The sequence below is a fragment of the Bubalus kerabau genome, chromosome 15 (genome assembly GCF_029407905.1).
Source record: "Bubalus kerabau isolate K-KA32 ecotype Philippines breed swamp buffalo chromosome 15, PCC_UOA_SB_1v2, whole genome shotgun sequence".
Lineage (NCBI taxonomy): Eukaryota > Metazoa > Chordata > Mammalia > Artiodactyla > Bovidae > Bubalus > Bubalus kerabau.
The window spans coordinates 11,067,309-11,092,595 of record NC_073638.1 but is presented as its reverse complement, the minus strand read 5'-3'; the positions used below and the strand labels follow the sequence as shown (position 1 = coordinate 11,092,595).

Below are 25,287 nucleotides of genomic sequence, written 5' to 3'. Positions count from 1 at the left end.
AAAAAAAAAAAAAAGATGATACTGTGAAAGTCCTGCATTCAATATGCCAGCAAATTTGGAAACCTCAACAGTGGCAACAGGACTTGAAAACGTCAGTTTTCATTCCAATCCCCAAAAGGCAATGCCAAAGAATTTTCAAACTGCCACACAATTGTACTCATCTCACACGCTATCAAAATACTGCTTAAAATTCTCCAGGCCAGGTTTCAACAGTACATAAATGGTGAACCTCCAGGTGTTCAAGCTGGATTTAGAAAAGGCAGAGGAACCAGGGATCAAATTGACAATATCCGTTGGATCATTGAAAAAGCAAGAGAGTTCCAGAAAAATAATCTTCTGCATTACTGACTATGCCAAAGCCTTTGACTGTGTGGATCACCATAAACTGTGAAAAATTCTTCAAGAGAAGGGAGTATCAGACCACCTGACCTGCCCCCTTAAGAAATCTGTATGCAGGACAGGAAGCAACAGTTAGAACTGGATATGGAACAACAGACTCGTTCAAAATCAGGAAAGGAGTACGTCAAGGCTGTATGTTGTCACTCTGCTTATTTAACTTCTATTCAGAATACATCATGAGAAATGCTGGGCTGGATAAAGCACAAACTGGAATCAAGATTGCCGGGAGAAATCTCAATAACCTCAGATATGCAGATAACACCACCCTTATGGCAGAAAGCAAAGAAGAACTGAAGAGCCTCTTGATGAAAGTGAAAGAGGAGAGTGACAAATTTAGCTTAAAAGTCGACATTCAGAAAATTAAGATCATGGCATCTGGTCCCATCAATTCATGGCAAATAGATGGGGAAGCAATGGAAACAGTGGCAGACTTTATTTTCTTGGCTCCAAAATCACTGCACATGGTGACTGCATCCATGAAATTAAAAGACGTTTGCTCATTGGAAGAAAAGCTATCACCAACCTAGACAGCATATTAAAAAGCAAAGACATTACTTTACCAACAAAGGTCCATGTAGTCAAAGCTATGATTTTTCCCATAGTCATGTATGGATGTGAGAGTTGGACTATAAAGAAAGCTGAGAGCCAAAGGATTGACGCATTTGAACTATGGTGTTAGAGAAGACTCTTGAGAGTCCCTTGGACTGCAAGGAGATGCAACCAATCAATCCTAAAGAAATCAGTCCTGGTTGTTCATTGGAAGAATTGATGCTGAAGCTGAAGCTCCATTACTTTGGTCACCTGATGTGAAGAACTGACTCATTTGAAAAGACCCTGATGCTGGGAAAGATTGAAGGAGCGAGGAAAAGGGGACGACAGAGGATGAGATGGTCAGATGGCATCACCGACTCTATGGACATGAGGTTGAGCAAGCTCCAGGAGTTGGTGATGGGTCAAGGAAGCCTGGTGTGCTGCGGTCCATGGGGTCGCAAAGAGTCGGACATGACTTAACAACTGAACTGATTATATTTCAAGTATTAGACTCTATGTAAAGGTCCAGGTTCATTCTGAGCATGTACAAAAGTACCAATATGGAAAATAGTAACTACTTATCATAATGTAAAAGTTTTCATGAGTATTTGATTTATTTTTAAGAAACTAATATTGATTCCTGAAAACCTGTTAAAATTATAGAATTTCAAGACATATACTTCTTACTTCCTGGGTCAGCTGAAGAAGTAAATGTTCATTTGTCCATATAAACTTGCAGATACAGTTCTTAGTCATTTTTATATTTTGAGTAGTATGTTTGATAGGGTTTTGTATTGCATTTTCACTGAATAAAATATCATTTATTACAGTGATGTTGAAATTTTTTTCCCAATATTTCATCCTTCTCCCACACAAACCCCAGCCCTTTGTGATAATGGAGATTAAAAGTCTAATACTATGACATCCCCACAATTTTTATCATGAGCATAACATTTCAATCATGCAAAAATACAGATATATTTGTATTGACTTATTTCTAAAAAATCATCTTATTGTGTTTACCCAAAACTTCCTATCTAATGATACTGCAGTTTATGTGCAGTAAAATCTATTGAGATAGTTACCAAAGTCAATTATTATGAATTTTTTGCTGCCTCTGAAGCCAAATATGCATACTAGCATTTTTAAATCTATAGGATACATTCATAAGCAGAATTCATGGTATAATTGAATGATAGTGTTGCTGTATTCTGTTCCAAAAACTGCATACAATTTCGTTCTTCAAAGAGAATGTAAATGCCAACTCACTCATATTACTGACAGAAATTAGCATGATCATGTATAATTTTCACCCTTAAAGATTAAAATATACCTTAAAATATAGTATTTGCATCAACAAATTTCATATTAAAGGAAAATGCTAACATGTATAAACATGTTTAAAGCTTGATTTTGATTACATTTAGTTCAGTTCAGTTACTCAGTCGTGTCCGACTCTTTGTGACCCCATGAATCGCAGCACACCAGGCCTCCCTGACCATCACCAACTTCCAGAGTTTACCCAAACTCATGTCCATTGAGTCGGTGATGCCATCCAGCCATCTCATCCTCTGTCATCCCCTTTTCCTCCTGCCCCCAATCCCTCCCAGCATTAGGGTCTTTTCCAATGAGTCAACACTTACATGAGGTGGCCGAAGTATTGGAGTTTCAGCTTCAGCACCAGTCCTTCAAACGAACACCCAGGACAGATCTTCTTTAGGATGGACTGGTTGGATCTTCTTGCAGTCCAAGGGACTCTCAAGAGTCTTCTCTAAGGAGAACATAGGCGAAAACACTCTCTGACATAAATCACAGCAGGATCCTCTATGACCCACCTCCCATCATATTGGAAATAAAAGCAAAAATAAACAAATGGGATGTAATTAAAATTAAAGGTTTCTGCACAGCAAAGGAAACTATAAGCAAGGTGAAAACACAGTCTTCAGAATGGGAGAAAATAATAGCAAATGAAGCAACTGACAAACAACTAATCTCAAAAATATACAGCCAACTCCTGCAGCTCAACTCCATAAAAATAAGCGACCCAATCAAGAAGTGGGCCAAATAACTAAACAGACATTTCTCCAAAGAAGACATACAGATGGCTAACAAACACATGAAAAGATGCTCAACATCACTCATTATCAGAGAAATGCAAATCAAAACCACAATCAGGTACCATTTCATGCCAGTCAGAATGGCTGCTATCTAAAAGTCTAAAAGCAATAGATGCTGGAGAGGGTGTGGAGAAAAGGGAACCCTCTTACACTGTTGGTGGGAATGCAAACTAGTACAGCCACTATGGAGAACAGTGTGGAGATTTCTCAAAACCTGGGAATAGAACTTCCTTATGCTTCCCTGGTGGCTCAGTGGTTAAAGCGTCTGCCTGGAATGCAGGAGACCCAGGTTCGATCCCTGGGTTGGGAAGATTCCCTGGAGAAGGAAATGGCAACCCACTCCAGTATTCTTGCCTGGAGAATCCCATGGAGGGAGGAGCCTGGTAGGCTACAGTCCATGGGGTCGCAAAGAGTTGGACACAACTGAGCGACTTTCCTTTCACTTTCATGACCCAGCAATCCCACTACTGGGCACACACACTGAGGAAACCAGAATTGAAAGAGACATGTGTACACAATGTTCATTGCAGCACTGTTTATAATAGCCAGGACATGGAAGCAACCTAGATGTCCATCAGCAGATGAATGGATAAGAAAGCTGTGGTACATATACACAATGGAATACTACTAAGCTATTGAAAATAATATATTTGAATCAGTTCTAATGAGGTGGATGAAACTGGAGCGTATTATACAGAGTGAAGTAAGCCAGAAAGAAAAACACCAATACAGTATAATAATGCATATACATGGAATTTAGAAAGATGGTACTGATAACCCTGTATGCGAGACAGCAAAAGAAACACTGAGGTATAGAGCAGTCTTTTGGACTCTGTGTGAGAGGGAGAGGGTGGAATGATTTGGGAGAATGGCATTGAAACATGCATAATATCATATATGAAATGAATTACCAGTCCAGGTTTGATGTGTGATACAGGATGCTTGGGGCTGGCGCACTGGGATTACCCAGAGGGATGGTACTGGGAGGGAAGTGGAAGGGGGGTTCAGGACTGGGAACCTGTGTACACCCGTGGAGGATTCATGTTGATGTACGGCAAAACCAATACAATATTATAAAGTAATTAGCCTCCAATTAAAATAAAGAAATTTATATTTTTTTAAAAAAGAGTCTTCTCTAAAACCACAATTCAAAAACATCAATTCTTCAGCACTCAGCTTTCTTCACAGTTCAACTCTACATCCATATATGACCACTGGAAAAACCATAGCCTTGACTAGATGGACTTTTGTTGGCAAAGTAATGTCTCTGATTACATTAAGCTATATTAAATCTGATTAAAAATTAACTTACTTTCTATAGAAAACCTTAGTGTCTTTTGAAAAAGAAATGTATAAATGTAAGAATGAAAAATGAGAAGACATATTAATTTGACTCTGACACTGATTTTTTAAAATTTATTTTTAATTTGAGAATTGTTTTAAAGTATTGTGTTTATCTGCCTACTACAACATGAACCAGTAGGAAGTACACCGCTGTGCCCACAGGACTTGAAAAGGTCAGTTTTCATTCCAATACCAGAGAAAGGCAGGTCCATAGAATGTTGAAACTACTAGACAGTTGCACTTTTTGCATGCTAGTACGGTTATGCTCAAAATCCTTCAAGCTAAGCATCAGCAGTACATGGACCAAGAACTTCCAGATATACAAGTGGGTTTACAAAAGGCAAAGGAACCAGAGATCAAATTGCCAACATTCATTGGATCATAGCAAAAGGAAGGGAATTCCAGAAAAATGTCTACTCCGGCTTGATTGACTACACTAGACCTTTGACTGTGTAGGTCACAACAAACTGTGGAAAATTCTTAAAGAGATAGGAATAGCAGACCACCTTACCTGTATCCTGAGAAACCTGTATGTGTATCAAGAAACAACAGTTAAAACCTTACATGGAATGACTAATAGGTTCAAAATTGGGAAAGGAGTATGAAAAGTAAATGTGTTGTCACCCTTCTTATTTAACTTATGTGCAGAGTACATCATGTGAAATGCTGGGCTAGACTGCAAGGAGAAATATCAACAACCTCAGATATGCAGATGATACCACTCTAATGGCAGAAAGTGAAGAGGTACTAAAAAGCATTTTGATGAGAAAGTGAAAAAGTTGGCCTAAAACTCAAAATTCAGAAAGCCAAGACTATGGTATCTGGTCCCATCTCTTCATGGCAAATAGAAGGGGGAAAAGTAAAAGCAGTGACAGATTTTATTTTCTTGAGCTCCAAAATCACTGTGGACAGTGACTGCAGCCATGAAATTAAAAAAATGCTTCTCCTTGAAAGGAAAGCTATGACAAAACTAGACAATGTATTAAAAAACAAAGACATAACTTTGCCAACAAAAGTTTATATAGTCAAAGATTTTACTGCTTTTCCAGGAATAAGTATGGATATGAAAGTTGGAGTTTAAAGAAGGCTGAGTGCTGAAGAATTTATTGTGGTACTGGAGAAGACTCTTGAGAGTCCCTTGAAATCAAACCAGTCAATCGTAAAGAAAATCAATCCTGAATATTCACTTGAAGGATTGATGCTGAAGCTGAAGCTCCAATACTTTGGTCATCTGATGTGAACATCTAACTGCTTGAAAAAGACCCTGATGCTGGGAAAGATGAAAGGAAAAAGCAGAAGGGTGTGGTAAAAGATAAAATTGTTAGATAGCATCACCAACTCAAATGACATGAATTTTAACAAACTCTGGGAGACAGTGAAGGACAAAGAAGCCTGGCAAGCTGAAGGGCCATGGGGTCACAAAGACTCGGACTCGATTTAGTAACTGAACAACAACAATAAAATATATATGCCCCCTCTCTCTTTAACATCCCTTTAACCTCTCATCCTTCACCCCATCCCACTCCTTTAGGTTGTCACAGAGTACAGGGTTGAGCTCCCTGTGTTATACAGCAACTTCCTTGTAGCTATCTGTTTTGCATATGGTAATATATATATTTCAATGCTATTCTCTCAATTCATCCTATTCTTTCCTTCCGCCTCTATGTTCAAAAGTCTATTCTTTATGTCTGAGTCTCTTTTCCTGCTCTTCAAATAGGTTCATCAGTATGATTTTTCTAAAGTCTATGTGTATGTGTTAACATTAGACATTTGCTTTTCTCTTTCTGAGCTTGATTTTTATTACACTAAACTGTAATAATTTGATTAAAATTTAACTTACTTTCTATAGAAAACCTTAGTGTCTTTTTTTTAATTTAATTTTATTTTTAAACTTAACATAACTGTATTAGATTTGCCAAATATCAAAATGAATCCGCCACAGGTATACATGTGTTCCCCATCCTGAACCCTCCTCGCTCCTCCCTCCCCATTCCATCCCTCTGGGTCGTCCCAGTGCACCAGCCCCAAGCATCCAGTATCGTGCATCGAACCTGGACTGGCAACTCATTTCATACATGATATTTTACATGTTTCAATGCCATTCTCCCAAATCTTCCCACCCTCTCCTTCTCCCACAGAGTCCATAAGACTGTTCTATACATCAGTGTCTCTTTTGCTGTCTCGTACACAGGGTTATTGTTACCATCTTCCTAAATTCCATATATATGTGTTAGTATACTGTATTGGTGTTTTTCTTTCTGGCTTACTTCACTCTGTATAATAGGCTCCAGTTTCATCCACCTCATTAGAACTGATTCAAATGTATTCTTTTTAATGGCTGAGTAATACTCCATTGTGTGTATGTACCAATGCTTTCTTATCTATTCATCTGCTGATGGACATCTAGGTTGCTTCCATGTCCTGGCTATTATAAACAGTGCTGCGATGAACATTGGGGTACTCGTGTCTCTTTCCCTTCTGGTTTTCTCAGTGTGTATGCCCAGCAGTGGGATTGCTGGATCATAAGGCAGTTCTATTTCCAGTTTTTTAAGGAATCTCCACACTGTTCTCCATAGTGGCTGTACTAGTTTGCATTCCCACCAACAGTGGAAGAGGGTTCCCTTTTCTCCACACCCTCTCCAGCATTTATTACTTGTAGACTTTTGATCGCAGCCATTCTGACTATTGTGAAATGGTACCTCATAGTGGTTTTGATTTGCATTTCTCTGATAATGAGTGATGTTGAGCATCTTTTCATGTGTTTGTTAGCCATCTGTATGTCTTCTTTGGAGAAATGTCTATTTAGTTCTTTGGCCCATTTTTTGATTGGGTCATTTATTTTTCTGGAGTTGAGCTGTAGGAGTTGCTTGTATATTCTCGAGATTAGTTGTTTGTCAGTTGCTTCATTTGCTATTATCTTCTCCCATTCTGAAGGCTGTCTTTTCACCTTGCTAAGAGTTTCCTTTGATGTGCAGAAGCTTTTAAGGTTAATTAGGTCCCATTTGTTTATTTTTGCTTTTATTTCCAATATTCTGGGAGGTGGGTCATAGAGGATCCTGCTGTGATGTATGTCAGAGAGTGTTTTGCCTATGTTCTCCTGTAGGAGTTTTATAGTTTCTGGTCTTACGTTTAGATCTTTAATCCATTTTTAGTTTATTTTTGTGTATGGTGTTAGAAAGTGTTCTAGTTTCATTCTTTTACAAGTGGTTGACCAGAGTTCCCAGCACCACTTGTTAAAGAGATTGTCTTTAATCCATTGTATATTCTTGCCTCCTTTGTCGAAGATAAGGTGTCCATATGTGCGTGGATTTATCTCTGGGCTTTCTATTTTGTTCCATAGATCTATATTTCTGTCTTTGTGCCAGTACCATACTGTCTTGATAACTGTGGCTTTGTAGTAGAGCCTGAAGTCAGGTAGGTTGATTCCTCCAGTTCCATTCTTCTTTCTCAAGATCGCTTTGGCTATTCGAGGTTTTTTGTTTTTCCATACAAATTGTGAAATTATTTGTTCTAGCTCTGTGAAGAATGCTGTTGGTAGCTTGATAGGGATTGCATTGAATCTATAGATTGCTTTGGGTAGTATACTCATTTTCACTACATTGATTCTTCCAATCCATGAACATGGTATATTTCTCCATCTGTTAGTGTCCTCTTTGATTTCTTTCACCAGTGTTTTATAGTTTTCTGTATATAGGTCTTTAGATTCTTTAGGTAGATTTATTCCTAAATATTTTATTCTTTCCGTTGCAATGGTGAATGAATTGTTTCCTTAATTTCTCTTTCTGTTTTCTCATTATTAGTGTATAGGAATGCAAGGGATTTCTGTGTGTTGATTTTATATCCTGCAACTTTACTATAGTCATTGATTAGTTCTAGTAATTTTCTGCTGGAGTCTTTAGGGTTTTCTATGTAGAGGATCATGTCATCTGCAAACAGTGAGAGCTTTACTTCTTCTTTTCCAATTTGGATTCCTTTTATTTCTTTTTCTGTTCTGATTGCTGTGGCCAAAACTTCCAAAACTATGTTGAATAGTAATGGTGAAAGTGGGCATCCTTGTCTTGTTCCTGACTTTAGGGGAAATGCTTTCAATTTTTCACCATTGAGGATAATGTTTGCTGTGGGTTTGTCATATATAGCTTTGATTATGTTGAGGTATGTTCCTTCTATTCCTGCTTTCTGGAGAGTTTTGATCATAAATGGATGTTGAATTTTGTCAAAGGCTTTCTCTGCATCTATTGAGATAATCATATGGTTTTTATTTTTCAATTTGTTAATGTGGTGTATTACATTGATTGATTTGCGGATATTGAAGAATCCTTGAAAACCTTAGTGTCTTTTGAAAAAGAAATATATAACGCTAAAGATGAAGGATGAGAAGGTATAGTAGTTTGACACTGATTAACACTGATTTGGTTTCTTTTTAAATTTATTTTTAATAAAGTGTTTCTGACTTTATTAATAATTAGGATCTACATCCTAATTTATCAAATTGAAAATTAAGCTCTATGTCCATCCACTTCTAAAACTGACTTGACTTAATTCCTTTTTATGGCTAAGTAATATTCCATTGTATATATGTACACAACTTCTTTATCCATTCATCTGTCGATGGGTATCTAGGTTGCTTCCAAGTACCAGCTATTGTAAATAGTGCTGCAATGAACCTTGGGGTACATGCATCTTTTTCAATTATGGTTTTCTGAGGGTATAGGCCGAATAGTAGCATTGCTGCATTGTAAGTTAGTTTCACAAATGATTTATCTTTAAATGTCATTTTATATCCATTCTACATGTCCTTTGATTTCTAGAAAATAGCCTTAATAAATGCTTAGTCTCAAATATATTTTCATTTTAGTACTTCTGTTAATTTGATCCTTCTAGGCTGTCAATTAATCCTCATGTAAATACCTTAATGCCACTTTAATTATTCTCACTTATAAATGCTTTTCATAAATTCCTTGATAGCATGATACTCATATATAGAGAAATTAAGCTCTTTATTTGGAAAAACACACACACACACCAAAAACCTTTATCTTTAGACTGCACTTTTCACTCTTTAACATGGTAGTCTCATAAAAAATGAACAGTACTTGGGTGCAATCTCAAGAATGACCTCAGTTTGTTTCCAAGGTAAACCATTCAGCATGAGTAATCCAAGTCTACGCCCCAACCACTGATGCTGAAGAAGCTGAAGCTGACCAGTTCCATGTAGACCTACAAGACCTTCTAGATATAATACCAAAAAAGATGTCCTATTCATCATAGCGAATTGGAATGTAAACATAGGAAGTCAAGAAATGGCTGGAGTAACAGGCAAGTTTGGCCTTGGAGTACAAAACGAAGCAAGGCAAAGGCTAACAGAACTTTGACAAGAGAATTCAGTGGTCACAGCAAGCATCGTTTTCCAATAACAAAAGAGATGACTTTACACATGGATATCACTGAATGGTTAATACCTAAATCAGAATGATTATATTATTTGCAGCCAAAGATGGAGAAGCTCTATACAGTTAGCAAAAAGAAGACCTGGAGCTGACTGTATCTCAGATCATCAGTTACTTATTGAAAAATTCAGGTTTAAACTAAGAAGGTGGAGAAAACCACTAGGCCACTCAGTTATAACCTAAATAAAATCCCTTGTTATTATTCAGGGGAGGTGACAAATAGATTCAAGGGATTAGATCTGGTAGACAGATTACCTATAGACATAGGTTCATAACATTGTACTGGAGGGAGTGATTGAAACCATCCCAAAGAAAAAGAAATGCAAGAAAGTTAAATGGTTGTCTGATGAAGTTTTACAAATAGCTAAGGAAAGAAGAGAAAATCTCACAGTGGCCACAGGACTGGAAAAACAAGGAATAGAGAGAAAGCTATACCCAACTGAATGCAGAGTTCCAGGGAATAGCAAGGAGAAATAAGGCTTTCTTCAATTAACAATGCAAAGTAACAGAGGAAAACAAGAGCATGTAAAAAATTAGAGTTCTTTTCAAGAAAATTGGAGATATAAAAAAAAACATTTCACCCAAGGTTGGGCATGATAATGGACAGAAAAAGGCAAAGACCTAACAGAAGCAGAAGAGATCAAGAAGAGGTGGCAAGAATACACAGAATAATTATACAAGAAAATATCTTAATAAACAGGATAACTGTAATGGTGTGGTCATTCACCACAGATAATCTAGAATGTGAAGTCAAGTGGGTCTTAGGAAGCATTGCTAACAACAAAGCTAGTGGATGTGACAAAAATTTCAGCTGAGCTATTTAAAATCCTAAATGACGATGCTATTAAGGTACTGCACTAAATATGTCAGCAAATTTGGAAAATGCAGCAGTGGCCACAGGACTGGAAAATGTCTGTTTTCATCCCAATCCCCAAAAAGGGCAGTTCCAAAGAATGTTCAAACTAACAGACAATTGCACTCATTTTGCATGCAAGTAAATTATGCTTAAAATCTTTCAAGCTAGGCTTCAGCACACTTGAGTCAAGAACTTCCAGATATAAAAGCTGGATTTTAAAAAGCCAAAGGAACCAGAGATCAAATTGCCTATATCTGTTGGATCATAGAGGAAGCAAGGGAATTCCAGAAAAATATATACTTCTGCTTTATTGACTATGCTAAAGCCTTTGACTTGTAAATCACAACAAACTATTGAAAATTCTTAAAGAGATGGAAATAACATATCATCTTACTTGTCTACTGAGAAACCTGTACACAGAACAAGAAACAACAGTTAGAACCTTACATGGAAAAAACGACTGGTTCAAAACTGGGAAAGGAGTACGACAAAGCTATATATTGTCACCATTTTTATTTAACTTATATGCAGAATACATCATGTGAAATGCCAGGCTGAATGAGTTACAAAATAGAATCAAGATGCTTGGGAGAAATAGCAACAACCTCAGATATGCAGATGATACCTCTTTAATGGCAGAAAGGGAAGAGGAACTAAAGATCCTCTTGATGAAGGTAAAGAACAGAGTGAAAAGATGGCTTAAAACCCAACATTCATAAAGCTAAGATCATGGCATCTGGTCCCATCACGTCATGGCAAAGGAAAGGTGAAAAAGTGGAAGCAGTCACAGATTTTCTCTTTAAAATCATTGCATATGGTGACTTCAGTCTTGAAATTAGAAGATGTCTATGACAAACCTAGACAGTGTATTAAAAAGCAAAGACATAACTTTGCCAATAAATTCAGTCAAAGCTACGGTTTTTCCAATAGTCATGTATGGATTTGAGATTTGGACCATAAAAATGTCTGAGCACTGAAGAACTAATGCTTTAGAATTTTGTTGCTGGTGAAGGCTCTTGAGAGTCACCTGGACAGCAAGGAGATCAAACAAGTAAATCCTAAAGAAAATGAACCCTGAACCAATGAATTCATTGGAAGGACTGATGCTGAAGCTGAAGCTCCAGTACTTTAACACCTGATGCAAACAGTTGCCTCACTGAAAAAGATCATGATGCTGAGAAAAATTAAAGGTAAAAAAAGAGGGTGGCAGAAGATGAGTTGATTGAATAGCATCACCAACTCAGTGGACATGAACTTGGACAAATTTTAGGATATAGTGAGGGACAGGGAAGCCTGGTGTACTATAGTCCATGGAGTCAAAAAGGGTTGGACTTAACTTAATGACTAAACAACAACACTAGGTGTTCTTCAAGCCACATGTTTCTCTTGGGCATAGAGACTACATTTCCAAACTTCCTTTGCAATTAGATCTGGATCATGTGAAGCAATATTGTATTGGCATATGAACAGAAGTAATCTAAGACAAGCCAATTCTCAGCCTGACTATACAAACATCTTACAGTTCTCTTCCTCAGTTTCTTTCTGTAGCTACTTAGAAATCCTGTGTTCCAGATCTCATGGGTACAAGAAGTAAGAGGAATGTATCAATTATATGGGGCTAAAATGTCTGTGAGAAATGAACTTTTATTGTGTTAACCAACTGAGTTTCAGGAGTTTAAATTTTATCTTAGTGCATCCTATCCTGAGTAACATACATGTTTACCATGGCCTAACTCATGTGTATCTCCAGATTCATAAATTTACTTTTTTTAATCCCACAATATCAATAATTCCAGTAGGAGACAGGGGAGGAGGCACACAGTAAAAGTCAAATCTTTCCAAAGAAAGTAAAACAAAATTCTTCTTTTGGAATTTTACTATAATCCTATGGATTATGTTAAGTGCTCTGTTTCTTCAGCATCATGGAGTATTTTTAAAAGCCCTAACATAATACTCATGAATAGCAATCATAATAGTTATTACATTTTATATTATTATCATGAATTTTATCTGGGCAGTGACTATGCCAATTTTGGCTCTAGCTGAGACTTTTTCTGGATGCCAAAACCATATACTTACTTTCACCTTAAGACTTTGCACCTGTGTCTCCCCTGACCTGAAGAATAATTGTATTGCTTCACTAAGAATAATTCCTTAAAACCTGACCCTGCTCTTTGGATTCAGAGAAGCTGGCACTCAGTCCTTGGATTTTCAATTAAATTTAATAATTGTAATTCATAGAAGTTGATTTCAGTCTGGGTCACACAAAACCAGTTGTACAAAGAATTAGTAATTAATATGTGATTGAAGGATTGAAGCATATTTACAGTTAGAGGTTATAAGGTTTGCTTAAAAATAAAGTCATTTTCATTAAATTTATTGCACGAGGCTTGTTATCAGTAGCCTATAACATGTGTGATATCAACCACAGGTACTTAGTTAAATGCTATATTTTTAGAAGTACAGTTTTATATCACTGTGGGCTTCACTGATCTTTCAGTTGATAAAGAATCCACCTGCAATACAGGAAACCCCAATTTGATTCCTAGGTCAGGAAGATCTGCTGGACAAGGGAAAGGCTAAACACTCCAGTAGTTTTGGGCTTCGCTTGTGGCTCAACTGGTAAAAAAGCTGTCTGCAATGCCTTAGACCTGGGTTCGATCCCTGGGTTGGGAAGATCCCCTGGAGAAGGGAAAGACTACCCACTCCAGTATTCTGGCCTGGAGAATTCCACAGACTGTATAGTCCATGGGGTCACAAAGAGTCAAACATGACTGAGTGACTTTCACTCTTTATATCACTGAAAGTACACTTAGGAAAATTTTACTATTACAGCCAAACATTCAGATTCTTCCAGGGTAAGATCCATAAGTTGAAGATTCTTTAGTTTGATTTAGACTGACAAAAACAATGGTCTATAATATTCTAAGTAACTGAAATTAAGAAAATTGAACTTGAGGCAGAGTTTGATATCTCAAACAAATAATTAAACTATAAACACAAAAATAGGATAACAAATAACATCTAGAAAATGTTTTCAAATACATCTCTCCTTTGATTTAATATTATAAATGTACTAAGTAATAACAGATATAAAAATATATTACTTGTTCCTTTGCAGAGTAATAGGATTTAAGTGAAGTGCAAGAAATGGGAAAAAAAAGTAAATTGACAAAAGTCATAATAGATAGGTTGCCATAGAAAAAATAAGGACCACAGTTTGAACATTGCAAAACAAAAAGAACCTTATGAATATATTATCATCATACCAAGCCCAGATTGCCTGCATATCTCATCTCAGCCTCAAAGAGCAATTGATCAGTAACATGAGAGAGTGGTCATCCAAAGATATATCTGTTGAAATATTAAGCCATAAAGTTGATGACAAGCCTAAGGCATTAGGAACATACTTCTGAAATCTGAGATTTGAAGTAATCAAGTGGAAGAAGCAAAAACAAAAAAAATTGTTAGAGAAAAGAGAGAAGAAAGTACAGAGAGTGAACTAAGAGGAGAGTTGCTGGGTTGGGGTTGTTTGAAAGTATGTTACAAGGAGTCCAACTTTGAAAAAGGGTTTTGAATATAAAGACCTCCATTTACAACCTCTGTATGCATCAAGTCAATCAATCACTAAGGCTTATTTTTCTCTTTTGAAAATGGTGATAGCATTATATATCTTACTGTGTTTTGTGAAAATAGTTATTCTTTAGCTATTCAATATTACTAGATATTATAAAGTGTGTAACTTCATTTATCAAATATAAACATAAAAGTCCAATTTTTCCAACCCTACATGTTAGAATCTTGAAGTCACCACTACATCCTAACTAAGTAAAGTGAAAAATAAATATGCCTTCTTAGATCCTAAAGAGAAGGAGGTCACAAGGTAAAATACTGCACTCAAAATTAGGGAGATTGACAGGCAAATTCGGAGAATCACAACTTACAAGAGCGGAAAACCTGGAGTTAGGTATTTCCTGTTCTCCAAGTCAGTTAGGTCCTAATAAAACTTCAACAGGGACGGCTCTGTTTAAATATTTTCTCCTGATATCAGAAGTTATTAAGAGATTGCTCTGGCATATTTAAATGTCATAATTTTTAAACTTCATAGTAACAATTATGGGGTTAAAAAAAAAAAAAAAGGAAAAGAATTTGTTGCTCCATCATATCTGACTTTTGGCGACCCTGTGGACTGTAGCCTTCCAGGTTCCTCTGTCCATGGAATTATCCAGGCAAGAGTACTGGAATGGGTTGCCATTCTCTTTGCCAGGAGATCTTCCTGACTCAGGGATCAGGCTCGGCTCTCCTGCATTGCAGGCAAATCCTTTATCATCTGAGCCATCAGGGAAGTAAGGAGTTAGGAAAATCTAAACTGTTATTTTTGAATCGTTCATTGTCTGTTTAATGTGGACAACTCCAAAAGTTAAAATCCGAAAGGATACTCAGGTAGAAAAGCATGCCCATGCTTTCGTGAGTTTTACCACAAGGGGTTTGATTTGCTTTTCACAGTGAAAAATAATAATCCTCCCAAGCTTTGGTCAGTAGGAAGAGAAGAGGAGACATTTTTAAATATGCCAGAGCATTCTTTGAATAAAGTCTGATATCAGGAGAAAATATTTAAACAGAGCCTTACCTGATGAAGATTGATTAGCACATAACTGACTTGTAGAAAGGGAAATACCAAACTCCTGCCCACTCTAACCATCCTGTCCCATCTAAAGAGGGTAGCGAGAGGGGAAGTGAACTGAGAAGTGTGTATAAAGTTTAGAGTTTAGAGGCGTAAGCTGAGTAAAAGATTGAGACCCTATCATAGTACCAGAGAACATTTCTCGCCCCACCCCCACACCTCACCAGCATGCTATTAAAACTCTGTTTTATTAGCACAAGTTCTTTTTACCTGCTACACTGTGAAAAATTACAAGGCATACCTAAAGGAAAAAAAAAAAAAAGTTTAAAAACACCAAACAAGCATCAAAAACAGACTCACACATGGCAGGGTAGTTGGAATTATCAGGTAAATGTTTTTAAAACAAGTATGATTAATATACTAAGGGCTATAATATGTAAAGTAAACAGGGTTTAAAGAAAACAGAAAAATGGCAAGCCTAAGAAAGTACCAAAGTAAATTCTAGAGATCAAGACCACTGCAACATAAATGAAGAATTTCTTTGATGGCCTTAATAAGCTGTATGCAGCTGAGAAAAGAACATCTGAGCTTGAGCATATCTCCATAGAAACCACCAAATTGGAAAAGTAAACAGGAAAAAAAACAAAAAACAAAAAACAAGGGACTTGGAGAAAGAAAAAGAAAAAGTGCAGGATATCCAAGAACCATATAACAATTACAAAGGTGTAGCATATGTGTAATGGGAATAACAGAAAAGGGAGAATGAAAGAAACACAATTAATATTTGCATCAGTGACTGAAACTTTACCAATACTGATGTCAGATACCAAATCCCAGTTTCAGAAAGTTTAGAAAACACAAAAAAGGATGAATGTCAGAAAAAAAATATAAGTAGGCATATCATTCTCAAACTACATAAAATCAAAGATAAAGGAAAAAAAAAAAACAAACTGAAAGAAGCCAGAGGGTAAAAGCATCTTAGTTGTGGGAGAACAAAGATGAGAATTACATTTGTCTTCTCCTTAGAAGACATTCAAGTAAGAAAAGAAGTAGAATGAAATGTTTAACATGTTGAGAGAAAATATACCAACATGGAATTAAGTACCCTGCAAAATGACTCTTGAGAAGTGAGAGAAGAAATACTTTCTCAGACAAACAGAAATTTAGAGTATTTGTTGTCAATAGACTTGTTTTGCAATAAATGTTAAATGAAGTTCTTTAGAAGAAAAACTAATAAGTTTTCTATAATCTAAATAAAGAATTTAAGGGTATCAGAGAAAGAATAAGTCAATGTAAAATAAAAACTAATGTTTCATATTCTTAGTTGATCTAAGAGATAATTCACTAAAAAAATAGCAATACATTTGAGTACGCATCTTTATGTGTAAGAAAAATTAATATATATATATATGTCTGTGTGTGTGTATATATATATATTTAAATAAATATTCTTATAAAAACATGATAAGTAAAATGAAAAAAAGCTTAATGAAAAATGCAAGGAGAGAGAGAGGAATTGCAATTGTTTGCTATTATAAGGAACCTACACTACCTATGATATAATATTATTAAAAGTGGAAAAGATTAGATAGGTGTAAATATAAACTGCAATCACTCTAGGGAAACCACTAAATAATTTGTTGTATGTATAACTAATATGCTGAAGAAGATAAAATTAACTCATACAAAATGTCTAATAAAACCACAAAAGTCAGTGAAAGAGTGTTAAGAAAAAATAAGAACCAAAAACAAGGGGAAGTATTATGGAAAACTTTTGCCAACAAGGTCAAATAAAGGCCTGTGTAGTCAAAGCTATGGTTTTTCCAGTAGTCATGTATGGATATGAGAGTTGGACTATAAAAAAAGCTGAGCACTAAAGAACTGATGCTTTTGAACTGTGGTGTTGGAGAAGAACCTTGAGAGTCCCTTGCACTGCAAGGAGATCAAAACAGTCCTAAAGGATACCAGTCCTGAATATTCATTGGAAGGACTCATGCTGAAGTTGAAAATCCAATACTTTGATTGAAGCCGGGAGGGGAAGTGGACGACAGAGGATGAGATGACTGGATGGCATCACCAGCTCAATGGACATGAGTTTGAGTAAACTCCAGGAGTTGGTGATGGACAGGGAGGCATGGCATGCTGCAGTCCATGGGGTTGCAGTTGGACATGGCTGAGCAACTGAACTGAACTGAACTAATTATGCAAAACAGTAGCAATTATGGTAAATAATATTCCAGCTATGTGATAATCATTTCGAATATCAGTGATGCGAAGAGTTGACTCATTAGAAAAGACCCTGCTGCTGGGAAAGATTGGGCGCAGGAGGAGAAGGAGACAACAAAGGATAACATGGCTGGATGGCATCACCAACTCGATGGACATGAGTTTGAGTGAACTTCAGGAATTGGTGATGAACAGGGAGGCCTAAGTTCAGTTCAGTTGCTCAGTCGTGTCCGACTCTTTGCGATCCCAAGAATCACAGCACGCCAGTTCTCCCTGTCCATCACCAACTCCCGGAGTTCATCCAGACTCACGTGTATCGAGTCAGTGATGCCATCCAGCCATCTCATTCTCTGTCGTCCCCTTCTCCTCCTGCCCCCAATCCCTCCCATCATCAGAGTCTTTTCCAATGAGTCAACTCTTCAAATGAGGTGGCCAAAGTACTGGAGTTTCAGCTTTAGCGTCAGTCCTTCCAAAGAAATCCCAGGGCTGATCTCCTTCAGAATGGACTGGTTGGACCTCCTTGCAGTCCAAGGGACTCTCAAGAGTCTTCTCCAACACCACAGTTCCAAAGCATCAATTCTTTGGTGCTCAGCCTTCATCACTGTCCAACTTTCAGGTCCATACATGACCACAGGAAAAACCATAGCCTTGACTAGATGAACCTTTGTTGGCAAAATAATGTTTCTGCTTTTGAATATGCTATCTAGGTTGGTCATAACTTTTCTTCCAAGGAGTAAGTGTCTTTTAATTTAATGGCTGCAGACACCATCTGTAGTGATTTTGGAGCCCAGAAAAATAAAGTCTGACACTGTTTCCACTCTTTCCCCATCGATTTCCCAAGAGGTGATGGGACCGGATGCCATGATCTTCGTTTTCTGAATGTTGAGCTTTAAGCCAATTTTTTCACTCTCCACTTTCACTTTCACCAAGAGGCTTTTTAGTTCCTCTTCACTTTCTGCCATAAGGGTGGTGTCATCTGCATATCTGAGGTTATTGATATTTCTCCCGACAATCTTGATTCCAGCTTGTGCTTCTTCCAGTCCAGCATTTCTTATCATGTATTCTGCATATAAGTTAAATAAGCAGGGTGATAATATACGGCCTTGACGTACTCCTTTTCTTATTTGGAACTAGTCTATTTTTCCATGTCCAGTTCTAACTGTTGCTTTCTGACCTGCGTACAAATTTCTCAAGAGGCAGATCAGTCGGTCTGGTATTCCCATCTCTTTCAGAATTTTCCACAGTTTATTGTGATCCACACAGTCAAAGGCTTTGGCATTGTCAATAAAGCAGAGAGAGATGTTTTTCTGGAACTCCCTTGCATTTTCATGATCCAGCAGATGCTGGCATTTGATCTCCGGTTCCTTTGCCTTTTCTAAAACCAGCTTGAACATCAGGAAGTTCATGGTTCACATATTGCTGAAGCCTGGCTTGGAGAATTTTGAGCATTACTTTACTAGCATGTGAGATGAGTGCAATTGTGCGGTAGTTTGAGCATTCTTTGGCATTGCCTTTCTTTGGAATTGGAATGAAACTGACCTTTTCCAGTCCCGTGGCCACTGCTGAGTTTTCCAAATTTGCTGGCATATTGAGTGCAGCACTTTCACAACATCATCTTTCAGGATTTGAAATAGCTTAACTGGAATTCCATCACCTCCACTAGCTTTGTTCATAGTGATGCTTTCTAAGGCCCACTTGACTTCACATTCCAAGATGTCTGGCTCTAGGTCAGTGATCACACCATCATGATTATCTGGGCTGTGAAGCTCTTTTTTGTACAGTTCTTCTGTGTATTCTTGCCATCTCTTCTTAATATCTTCTGCTTCTGATAGGCCCATACCATTTCTGTCCTTTATCAATGCCATCTTTGCATGAAATGTTCTCTTGGTATCTCTAATTTTCTTGAGGAGATCTCTAGTCTTCCCCATTCTGTTGCTTTCCTCTATTTCTTGGCATTGATCACTGAGGAAGGCTTTCTTATCTCTTCTTGCTATTCTTTGGAACTCTGCATTCAGATGCTTATATCTTTCCTTTTCTCCTTTGCTTTTCACTTCTCTTCTTGTCACAGCTATTTGTAAGGCCTCTCCATACAGCCCTTTTGCTTTTTTGCATTTCTTTTCCATGGGGATGGTCGTGATCCCTGTCTCCTCTACAATGTCACAAACCTCATTCCATAGTTCATCAGTCACTCTATCTATCATTTCTAGGCCCTTACATCTATTTCTCACGTCCAGTGTATAATCATAAGGGATTTGATTTAGGTCATACCTGAATGGTCTAGGGGTTTTCCGTACTTTCTTCAATTTAAGTCTGAGTTTGGCAATAAGGAGCTCATGATCTGGGCCACAATCAGCTCCTGGTCTTGTTTTTGCTGACTGTATAGAGCTTCTCCATCTTTGGCTGCAAAGAATATAATCAATCTGATTTCGGTGTGGACCATCTGGTGATGTCCATGTGTAGAGGCTTCTCTTGTGTTGTTGGAAGAGGGTGTTTGTTATGACCAATGCATTTTCTTGGCAAAACTGTATTAGTCTTTGCCCTGCTTCATTCTGTATTCCAAGGCCAAATTTGTCTGTTAGTCCAGGTTTTTCTTGACTTCCTACTTTTTCATTCCAGTCCCCTATAATGAAAAGGACATCTTTTTGGGGTGTTAGTTCTAAAAGGTCTTGTAGGTCTTCAAAGAACCATTCAACTTCAGCTTCTTCAGCATTACTGGTTGGGGCATAGACTTGGATTACTGTGATATTGAATGGTTTGCCTTGGAAACGAACAGAGATCATTCTGTCATTTTTGAGATTGCATCCAAGTACTGTATTTTGAACTCTTTTGTTGACCATGATGGCTACTCCATTTCTTCTGAGGAATTCCTGCCTGCAGTAGTAAATATAATGGTCATCTGAGTTAAATTCACCCATTCCAGTCCATTTTAGTTCGCTGATTCCTAGAATGTAGACATTCACTCTTGCCATCTCTTGGTTGACCTCTTCCAATTTGCCGTGCTTCATGGACCTGACATTCCAGGTTCCTATGCAATATTGCTCTTTACAGCATCGGACCTTGCTTCTGTCACCAGTCACATCCACAGCTGAGTATTCTTTTTGCTTTGGCTTCATCCCTTCATTCTTTCTGGAGTTATTTCTCCACTGATCTCCAGTAGCCTATTGGGCACCTACTGACCTGGGGAGTTCCTCTTTCAGTATCTTATCATTTTGCCTTTTCATACTGTTCATGGGGTTCTCAAGGCAAGAATACTGAAGTGGTTTGCCATTCCTTTCTCCAGTGGACCATATTCTGTCAGATCTCTTCACCATGACCCACACATCTTGGGTTCCTCCATGGGCGTGGCTTAGTTTCATTAAGTTAGACAAGGCTGTGGTCCTAGTGTAATTAGATTGATTAGTTTTCTGTGAGTATGGTTTAATTGTGTCTGCCCTCTGAAGCCCTCTTGCAACACCTACCGTCTTACTTGGGCTTCTCTTACCTTGGGCATGGGGTTTCTCTTCATGGCTGCTCCAGCAAAGTGCAGCCACTGCTCCTTACCTTTGATGAAGGGTATCTCCTCACTGCTACCCTTCCTGACCTTCAACGTGGGATAGCTCCTCTAGGCCCTCCTGTGCCCCCACAGCTCAGAGGCACACTGATAACCTGAGTGCTTGAGACTTCCCAGGCAGGAGAAGGTCACATCTGGTCTGGTGTGCTGCAATTCATGGCGACGCAAAGAGTCGGGTATGACTGAGTGACTGAACTGAACTGAAGAGATTTTTTAGAGTATGCCAACTCTATGCTGTCTACTAGAAAGCCAATTTAGATATATAGATAGAAATAGGTTAAAAGTAACTGGACAAAAGAATGTATTTCAGGCTATCTGTAATTGGAAGAAAGCAGAAATGGTTGCATTAATTTTGGATGGAGAAAACTTTAGAACAGGGAAATTTCTTAGACACAGAGGCATTATACAGTAACAAAGGAGATGATTCCCAAAGAAAGCATAAGAGTCCTTAGAATGTATATGACTAAAAAGAGAATGTTAAATACAGAAGTCAAAAATTAATCGAACTACAAGCAAAACTGTGCTTTCCTGGTGGTTCAAACAGTAAAGAATACACCTGTAATGTGGGAGATCTGGGTGATCCCTGGATTGGGAATATGCCCTGGAGGAAGGCATGCTAACCCACTCCAGTATTCTTTCCTGGAGAATCTGCATGGATAGAGGAGGCTGACAGGCTACCGTCCATGGGGTTTCAAGGAGTCAGACATGACTGAGTGACTAAACACAGCACACCACAAAGAAAATTAAATGAAAACTCTATGAGGGGGTAATTGAACAGCTCCCTATCAAAAATTGATAGATACATCAGGTAAAAAATAAGGGCATAGTTAAAATCAGCAATGCAATTAATACACTGGATACAAAAGACATCAATAACGTGAACTGTGAACTTCCTGATGTTCAAATTTGGTTTTAGAAAAGGCAGAGGAACCAGAGGTCAAATTGCCAACATCCATTGGATCATGGAAAAAGCAAGAGAGTTCCAGAAAAACATATATTTCTGCTTTATTGACTATGCTAAAGCCTTTGACTGTGTGGATCACAATAAACTGTGGAAAATTCTGAAAGAGATGAGAATACCAGACCATCTGACCAGCCTCTTGAGAAACCTATATGCAGGTCAGGAAGCAACAGTTAGAACTGGACATGGAACAACAAACTGGTTCCAAATAGGAAAAGCAGTATGTCAAGGCTGCATATTGGCACCCTGCTTATTTAACTTCTATGCAGAGTACATCATGAGAAATGCTGGACTGGAAGAAGCACAAGCTGGAATCAAGTTTGTCAGGAGAAATATCAATAACCTCAGACATGCAGATGACACCACCCTTATGGCAGAAAGTGAAGAGGAACTCAAAAGCCTCTTGATGAAAGTGAAAGTGGAGAGTGAAAAAGTTGGCTTAAAGCTCAACATTCAGAAAATGATGATCATGGCATCCCGTCTCATCACTTCATGGGAAATAGATGGGGAAACAGTGGAAACAGTGTCAGACTTTATTTTTCTGGGCTCCAAAATCACTACAGATGGTGACTGCAGCCATGAAATTAAAAGACACTTACTCCTTGGAAGGAAAGTTATGACCAACCTAGATAGCATATTCAAAAGTAGAGACATTACTTTGCCAACAAAGGTTCGTCTAGTCAAGGCTATGGTTTTTCCTGTGATCATGTATGGATGTGAGAGTTGGACTGTAAAGAAGGCTGAGCACCAAAGAATTGATGCTTTTGAACTGTGGTGTTGGAGAAGACTCTTGAGAATCCCTTGGACTGCAAGGAGATCCAACCAGCCCATTCTGAAGGAGATCAGCCCTGGGATTTCTTTGGAAGGACTGATGCTAAAGCTGAAACTCCAGTACTTTGGCCACCTCATACGAAGTGTTGTTTCATTGGAAAAGACTCTGATGCTGGGCAGGATTGGGGACAGGAGGAGAAGGGGATGACAGAGGATGAGATGGCTTGATGGCATCACCGACCTGATAGACATGAGTTTGAGTGTACTCAGGGGGTTGGTGATGGACAGGGAGGCCTGGAGTGCCGTGTTCATGGGGTGGCAAAAAATTGGACAGGGCTGAGCAACTGAACTGAACTGAACTGAAGCAATTTCATTCAATACCAGCAGAAAATATGTTTTTCTCTTTGCTCTCATGGGACTTTCAACAAGATAGACCACATTCTAGGACATGAAAGACATCTTAAAGAATTTAAGAGAATAAAAACATACAATATTTGTTCTCAGATAATGAAACTAAATTAAAAATTAATAACATGAAGATAACTGGGAAATCCCTGAAGTGCTTGAACATTAAACATCAAACTTCTGAATAACATATAGATCAAAGAAGAAATTTCAAGAGAAATTTTAAACTATTTTAAGCTAAAGTTACTGAAAAAGATACTAGAGGAATAGGATGGAGAGACCACTTTCTCCCCCACAAATTCATCAAAAGGTCATTTAAATGAGGAGCAACTTCCACTATACAATTTCTGAATGCTGGCAGAGGACACCAGACACCCAGAAAGGCAGCCCATTCTCTTTGAAAGGAGGTAGGACAAAATACAAAAGACAAAATGAGAGACAAGAGTTAGGGATGGAGATCAGTACAGGGAGGGAGTCATGTAAGAGGAGAAGTTTTCAAACAACAGGAAACCTTCTCATCAGTGGGTCTGTGGGGTGTTTTGAAATCTCAGAGGACAGCATAACTGGGAGGGCAGGGGGAAACTCACAAAATACGTGCCTAACCACAACTCCAGCAGAGAAGTAGCCCAGACAATCACATCCACCATCAGCAAACAAGTGCTGGACAGGGAGGCACAGGTTGCATGTAGGGTAAAAACCAGGTCTGAATGCTCTGAGGACAATCTGAGGGAGATAACATAGGTAGCAACCCAAACTGTGGGATAGCCAGAGAGAGAAAGAAAAAAACCAGAGAGAGAGAGAACTTTCCCGCATAAAGCTCTAAACTAAGGTGCAGCCTGGTCTGCTCACAGAACAAAGGAGTGAGTGAATAACAAAGGAAAGCTAGCCAGCTGCAGACCGGCCCATACCCCTGTCAGAGACAGAGAGGCAGGAGGGCGACAGCCAGAGCTGGAAGGCAAGGGGCAATCTCAGCCCCAGAGATGGCATCCTCCACCAAATTGTGAACACTCTCCCAGTTGCTCACCAAGTCTTCCTGGGATACTGGATGGTTGATATCTGCCAGGAGGGTCGAAGCCTGGTATCTGCTCCCCAGAGGAGACACAGAGCACACCTGAGATGGTGTTCTTGTGGCCTGAAAAATCTGGTAAACCAAACGGCTGGGGCCAGGGAGGTGACTAAGATGCACAGCTCACCTGGGACAGTGTGTTCACCAAGCACCTGGTTGCCTGAGTTGCTCAGACCTGGGAAGGGCACACAATGCAGGCCCAAACGAGTCTGTGCCTTTGTGGAAAACCCAATAACCCAAACCTGAGCAGCTTAGACCTGGAAAGTGCACTAAACAGAGGGCCCGCTTTGGACAGTTCCCTTGCAGTGCAACCTGGAGCCTGAGCATTGTAGACCCAGAAAGCACACACTGCCATGAGCTGGGGCAAACCCAGTGTGGTCCATACACTGTGAACACTCCCGCACACAAGCTAGTGATATTTGTTTGCAGTATTCCTCCCTCCACACAGCAGGACTGAACAAGTGAGCCTAAATAAGTGACCACATTTGCCACTTTGTATCAGGGCAGAAATTAGACCCTGAAGAGACTTTCAAGCAGAGGAACCCAAAATAAACAAAGAAGAGGGAACCACTCTGGAAGTGACAGGTGCAAACAGATTAACACCCTGTATTTGACATTGACTAAGCATTGAAAGGGGCCTATAGACCTTGAGAAGAAGTACAAGCTGGAACAATTAACTAGTTGAAACTGAACTGACCCTACACAGCCCTCAACAGCTCGAGAAATTCCTAGAATATTTTTACTATTTTCATTTTTTAAAGTTATCTATTGCTCGTTTAATTTTCATTTTTATAACCTATTACCTTGCAAAAAAACAGACCCTATTTTTAAAGCAAATTCCATATATATATATATATAATGTTTGTGATTGATTTTGTTTTGTAATTTTGAGAGTCTAAACTCTACTCGAGATTTTTAATCTTTGATTTTTGGTATTTGTTATCAATTTTGTATCTTTAAGAATCTAATCTTCAGTATCCATTATTACTT

The 25,287-nt window shown here is 38.3% G+C and overlaps 1 non-coding gene across 1 annotated transcript; it reads left to right on the top strand.

The window, feature by feature from the left end:
* Positions 1-3,285: 3,285 nt before the first annotated feature.
* On the top strand, positions 3,286-3,357 carry TRNAS-GGA (transfer RNA serine (anticodon GGA)). The gene has a single exon. It is a non-coding gene; the product is annotated as a tRNA-Ser (tRNA).
* The last annotated feature ends 21,930 nt before the right edge of the window (positions 3,358-25,287 follow it).